The sequence below is a fragment of the Sander lucioperca genome, chromosome 8 (assembly GCF_008315115.2).
Source record: "Sander lucioperca isolate FBNREF2018 chromosome 8, SLUC_FBN_1.2, whole genome shotgun sequence".
Taxonomy (NCBI): Eukaryota; Metazoa; Chordata; class Actinopteri; order Perciformes; family Percidae; genus Sander; species Sander lucioperca.
Window position 1 is genome coordinate 12,505,448 of NC_050180.1, and position 6,000 is coordinate 12,511,447.

General features: G+C 38.2%; 1 pseudogene; it reads left to right on the forward strand.

Annotated features, from left to right (window-relative positions):
• The window catches only part of LOC116037719, a 31,666-nt pseudogene extending 26,975 nt beyond the window's left edge, over nt 1-4,691 (forward strand).
• The last annotated feature ends 1,309 nt before the right edge of the window (nt 4,692-6,000 follow it).

Genomic DNA, 6,000 nt, shown 5'->3' on the forward strand with positions numbered 1-6,000 from the left:
TTGGATTATTGGGGCTCGAGACAGTTTGCATGAAATCAATTTTTTTTTTATATTTGAATTTTCACTCATTCTCGTGATCACAAGATGGCAAACTGATGGAGGGACTGAAAGAGGTTTCACTCAGCCACAAGTCCCATTTTAAAAGTTTTACCACCAGTACTGAAACAAAAACAAGCAAATCCCATCCCTTCACCTAATGCAACAAGGCTGTGATAGAATATTTCACCAGAATTTTTTTTTTGTATAACATAGGACATTAACAAAATCTGAAAAAATGCATTACTATGTGTATATAAATAAAAAATGTATGTCTCCCGACACATGCAGCACCACCTTCACTCCGTCAGACAAACTCCTCGTCATCCAGAAGACATTTGAGGAACTGACCCAGGAAGTAAAACCTATGCTGAATACCAACTTCCTGTGGTGCATGGATGACCTGCTCCCTCTCTTCCTCTATGTTGTGCTCAGGGCAAGGTGCACAGTGTTACCACACACACACACACACACACACACACACACACATACACACTTCAGTTATTACTCTGTATACAGCTAATGTAGCTATAGCTATAGCTGTATACAGCATCTGCTACCAATTAGGTCATTTGTAGCAGGCACTGCAGACTGGTGACTGAACTTGTTGTGTTTCTGCTGCCCTGCTCTCCAGGATCAGGAACCTGGGAGCTGAGGTCAGTCTGATAGAAGATTTAATGGATCCCAACGTTCAACACGGAGAGATGGGGCTGATGTTCACCACACTGAAGGTGGGACCCCCAAGACACGCACACACACACACACACACACACACACACACACACACACACTAGAGTGCGGATCGGGCCGCATTTTTCTGTCCGAGCCCGGCCCGCGTCCAACAGGCATTAAGATATTTATGTCCGAGCCCGACACAGTTAAAATCTCTTTTTTTTTTCTCATACTAATGACACATACATTTGTTTGTGTGGAAAGCCCACTTTTATTTAACAACTGTAGGGCAATGTCAACAGATGAGCCCATCAGCGCACACGGGGCAACAAGCGCACGTTAACACAGGCGCGCACCTACATAATAAGCTTTTTTAAATTTAAAATGTTCAATGCCTTATCGCGCTGATGTGACCAAGCCCGACCCGAATACGAAACTCATTTCTGAATAACTTTTCCGAACCCAGCCCGGCCCGTCGGGTACTGTCGGGTCCCGACGGGCTCGGTTCGGGTATCCATCCTCTAACACACACACACACACACACACACACACACACACACACACACACACACACACACAGATAATGCCTCATGGTGAAAAATGTGTTTTTTAACTAAAATAAGACATTTAGAGGATTGAGCAGCCTTATAGTCCTTCTTAGTTCCTATAATATATTCAATAACATCAGTCGTAAGTCCTTCTTGAGTTAATCATCAATGAAATGACTCTGCTGCAGGCCTGCTACATCCAGATCCAGCATGAGTCGGCTATGTAGGAGCAGAAAGCAAAGATACCACACAGTCAACAAACAGCAATGCATGCACTGCCGGAAGAGGCACAGTGCTTAGCACATAGAAGCTGCCAGAACAAAACAAGTCAACCCACCAGTATTCTACTGGATGCCACTGGGAAGCTGCACTCAAAGATGGAGGGAAGGGAGAGTGTTACTCCTTCTGTCAAACGGAGAAATGATGTCTGGCACCTTGTTTACTGTTGATCTTTTCAGTATGTTACAGCACACCAAAGTTCTTTCTTTTTTGATCGTAGACAGTTTTAATAGGAAAGTAACACATCGCCCTCTCCTGGACATGTTAGGAAACTGCATTATCGTCTTCATAACATTTGGTAATATGTCGTTACATTAGATTTTCGGTAATACTTTGTAATAATACATCAGCTCAGTTTAAACAATAACAATTTTGTTGAAAAGGTGTAACAACAGTGCAGTTTTTATTTACAGTATTTTTTATTTGACAGTTTTGTCCCTAAAGGGTGATTCATTAGAATATACAGTAAGGTCCCTGTGAGGTGTTGGACTGTATATTACTCCAGACAAAGGGAACTTACTAACCACATCACTGATGAAGTCAGTGAACATAACGGGCTGAAAATACTGAAAATGGAAATAATAATGTAGATATTGTTTTAAAGGCCAGGCACTCTTCAAAGGGAACGTCAAGGTTTTAAAGTTGTGATTTTCCACGTTTAATTTAACAGTAAATCTCCAACCACAGTAAAATTCACTGTTATATATCAAATATCAAAAGTGAATGAAACCTGCGGTGCAGGTACCTACTGTATATGGTAACTGCAGTTTATTTAACTTTGAGCAGTTGAGACAGCTACAGGAGACACAGATGGTGTTAATACAGCAGGGTCAGGCTCAGTCTGAAAAGCAGACTGGACGAAGGGTTCTGCTTTTTTAACAGAATGCAACTCAAAAGTCGCATAGTTGAGTTTTTGCGTGAAAACAGCTTGAGGCATTTAATGTCTCAGCTGTGGTTTTACTATTTCTTCCTCAGAAGCCAAACCAAAATCACCAGCTCAGAAATCTTGTAAATCGTGTAACAGTATGTTCCTGCAAATGTAAATTAGATGCAAATTGTCTTCCTTTGTTTGCATATAAATCAAAAATGCTCCATTTCAGTAGCATCTCCCCTCACTTCCCAAACAAATGTAGTACCTTTTGAATGCAAGAGAGGTAAACATCACACTAAACAGATTTTCAGTTTCTTGAGATTGTTTACATTATTTTTTAGTTTTTGAACACTTGTACTGTCCTGTACCCAACCTGTGCATGCTTCTGCATATTGAAATTTGTCTCAGGTCTGAACTTCTGATATTCTTAACTAGAATACAATAAGCTGACCAGTAGGGCAGTAACATGTCACTACAGAGGGAAAGGATTTTTTACTTTACTTAAGATAAGTAATGAGGGAACACTGATTAGCTAAGCATAAAGGAAACGTTCATTCTTTTTTGGATATTTCAATTAGTTTGTTATACTGTGTGTGTGTGTGGGGGGTGAGCATGTATGAACAAATCTGACGAGGGACACTTGTCATGTTGCACTGACAGCTTTTTAGTTTAGTTAGCCAGGAGAGTGTTTGAAGGCAGATTATATTATATTATATTCACTTTGTTGTGCAATCGTTTTGGCATCTAAGTTACCTTAAAGAAATATATATATTTATAGAAATATACATAGAAATATTCCAGGATTGTTCCCTGTCTCCATAAAGGACATTCTGTTTTGTGTTCTGTTAGTTTGTGAACAGGATTTGTCAAAAGGATTTGTCATTGATTTTCATGAAATTTGGTGAAAGGTTGAGCCCAAAAAAGTGATGTCTACTGTGTGCGTCCACTAAAGGATTAATTCACATTGTAAAATGGGGCATTTTAAACATTGTCACTATTCTTTTATGAGCTACTGCACTCTCTAAAATGAAAGAAATATGGCATATGTATGCCATGATTGTCTATCACTGGGTGTTTTAAAACAGCTAATTAGCTACCCTACAAAAACCATCAAGGTCCTTAAAACTTTCTTTTTCTGTCAGTTTGTTTTGATCCTTTGAATCCATCTGTGTGTTTTAAATTACTGTATTGTCAGATCTTTTCAGGACATCAAATTTAAAATGCTCCTTGTTATGGCAAAAGTAAAAGTTTATGAATACAATCTGGCATGACAAACTGATTTTGTTTTTTTTAAGAACCTGGGGGACCTTTAAATCACTAAAGGAATATTACTCATTAATTTATTATTAGATTAAATAATGTATCAGAGATATAATAAAAGTATAAATCCTATATCAGAGAATTTTCCACAACCCTGGCTTATTATTAAGCATCCCCATGGAGTCAAACTTTTAAAAATCCACTGAGAACCATGATGATTTGGGCCGTAATGTTACTGCCATCATGTTACTGACTTGATTAACTAAGCTTGTTTTAATGTTGTCAGGAATAAATGTCAGTCAGATTGAACTGCAGTATTCAACAATAACAAAAAAACTTGCCAAAATGATAAAGAAGTTCAATTAGATTTGATTCAAAATCATTTTATCTCTTTCAGCGTTACTGAAATGTGTTTGTACTGTATTTATTGTCACTGAAGTTTTTTTGCAGAATGTAGACATTTATGTGTTGGGACAGTTTTCTTTCTTTTGGTTATTAAAACGACTGCAGTGTAGTGTAATACAGATGTAATAACTAAGGATGGATGAGACAAAAGCATTCAGCTGGACTCCATAGATACCAGGTTAAAGGTCAGACAAATGTTTTCCATGTCTTAGCCCAATATCTACACATCACCTGCAATTTTCAGTAGGCTACTGCCAACCATCACATACAACATTCCATTATGGTATGTTATTGTACTGAAATTAACTTAATCTAATGATTTAAAAAATGTAATAGTAGAAGTAATATAAAGTGCACATAGTTTCCATTTTATGGGCTCAAACATGTAAAACATGGTCTTTTGTAAAAACCTAAATTTCTTGGAGGTTTTACACTATTAGGTACCTGGCTGAATGTATGGCTTGAGTTTATTATTTCTCTAACAGTCTATATTTTTGTAACTTCATACATTTATAGAAAGAGATGATCAGACTGATTGCAGAATGTTAATTAATTTAGATGAATAAATGCAGTGAGAAATGGAAAGTGTTTACTATATAAATAAATGTGGTTTCATTCTGGAAATGTCTCTTTATGAATATTGTTTTTCTTTCTTTCTTTTAGCAGTTACAGTAACTAGCAGTACAGATCATCCAGAGATATGTACTCAGACAGGCTGACATCCGATTATCAGACATGGAAAATGATCTAAACTGTTGCTGAATTGAAAACTTTCTGTGGTGACTGTAAGGCAAGCTGTCATTCAAAGTATTTTGCCTTCAGCAAGATATTTACCAACTGTATTTGTTACTCTTTTTCACCAGTTTCAAACTGGTGACACTGGGTGATGAATGGTGACAGTCATGTCTCTGATGAATTTATTCATTTGTATTGTCTTTTACACATTCACTCAGTGGTCACTACGTTTACATGCACATAATATTCCGGTTTTGCCCTAATTCCGAAAAAGTTGATATTCCGACTAAACTGTTTACATGGCTAATGAAAGTAAGTAACATGTAGCTGTGCAAAATACGATGTTTTCAAAGTTTACCAGCGGCGGCGGACTTGTTGGGCCGTGCGAACACAGCGTCCCTCTTTCATTCCTTCAACCAGCTTCTTGAAAAGGTCGTCGTAGCGATGTGTGCGCATATCCAAAAAAAAACCTGTTGATATCCAAGTCTTTGATAATGTTTAAAATTAGCTGTGTTTCTCCTTATTGGGTCTGCAGCCTTGCAGCCTTGCAAACTGTTTGCTGGTTGGTTTGTGTACAGCAACCATAGCAACGCACAGAGCTGATCATAAGCCATAGACTGTATATAAGAATGTGCCAACAGATCCCGTTGCTCTGCACGGAGACCAGTGAAGGCCGTTAGAAGCACTTTTCCGGTGAGCGCTGAGCGTTACTGCGCAGCCTCCAACTGAGATAAACAACGTAAATGTGACGTGAGCAACGTGTCTGAAAGTTGTAAGTCTTCTGGTGGCTGTGCCAAGAGAAATCTCAATCATTCCCAATCTTGCAGAGAAGGAGAGCGTAGGTATATGTAAGGAGATAACATGGACACAGGCTAATTATTGCTAGCTAAAATGCTAGTTAACATAAATAATTAAACTTAAACAGCTAATCCAAACTAGTCCAACTAGTCCAAACTGCCTGCGAGCTTCTCTTGTACTATACGGTAATTCCTCTACTATGCGACAGTAAGTCGCGTGGTTATGACACAATCGTTAGCCTATTTTTACAAAAACGTCTGCTACGGAGCCATAACGTGAGGTACAAGGTAATGGAGCCTTTTATACATTGTTGTGTTTCTTTAGATATAAACAATGGACAAATAAAGTCTTTAAACGCTTCAGATGTAAAGTTATTCGCTGTCAAAGTGACGTCAA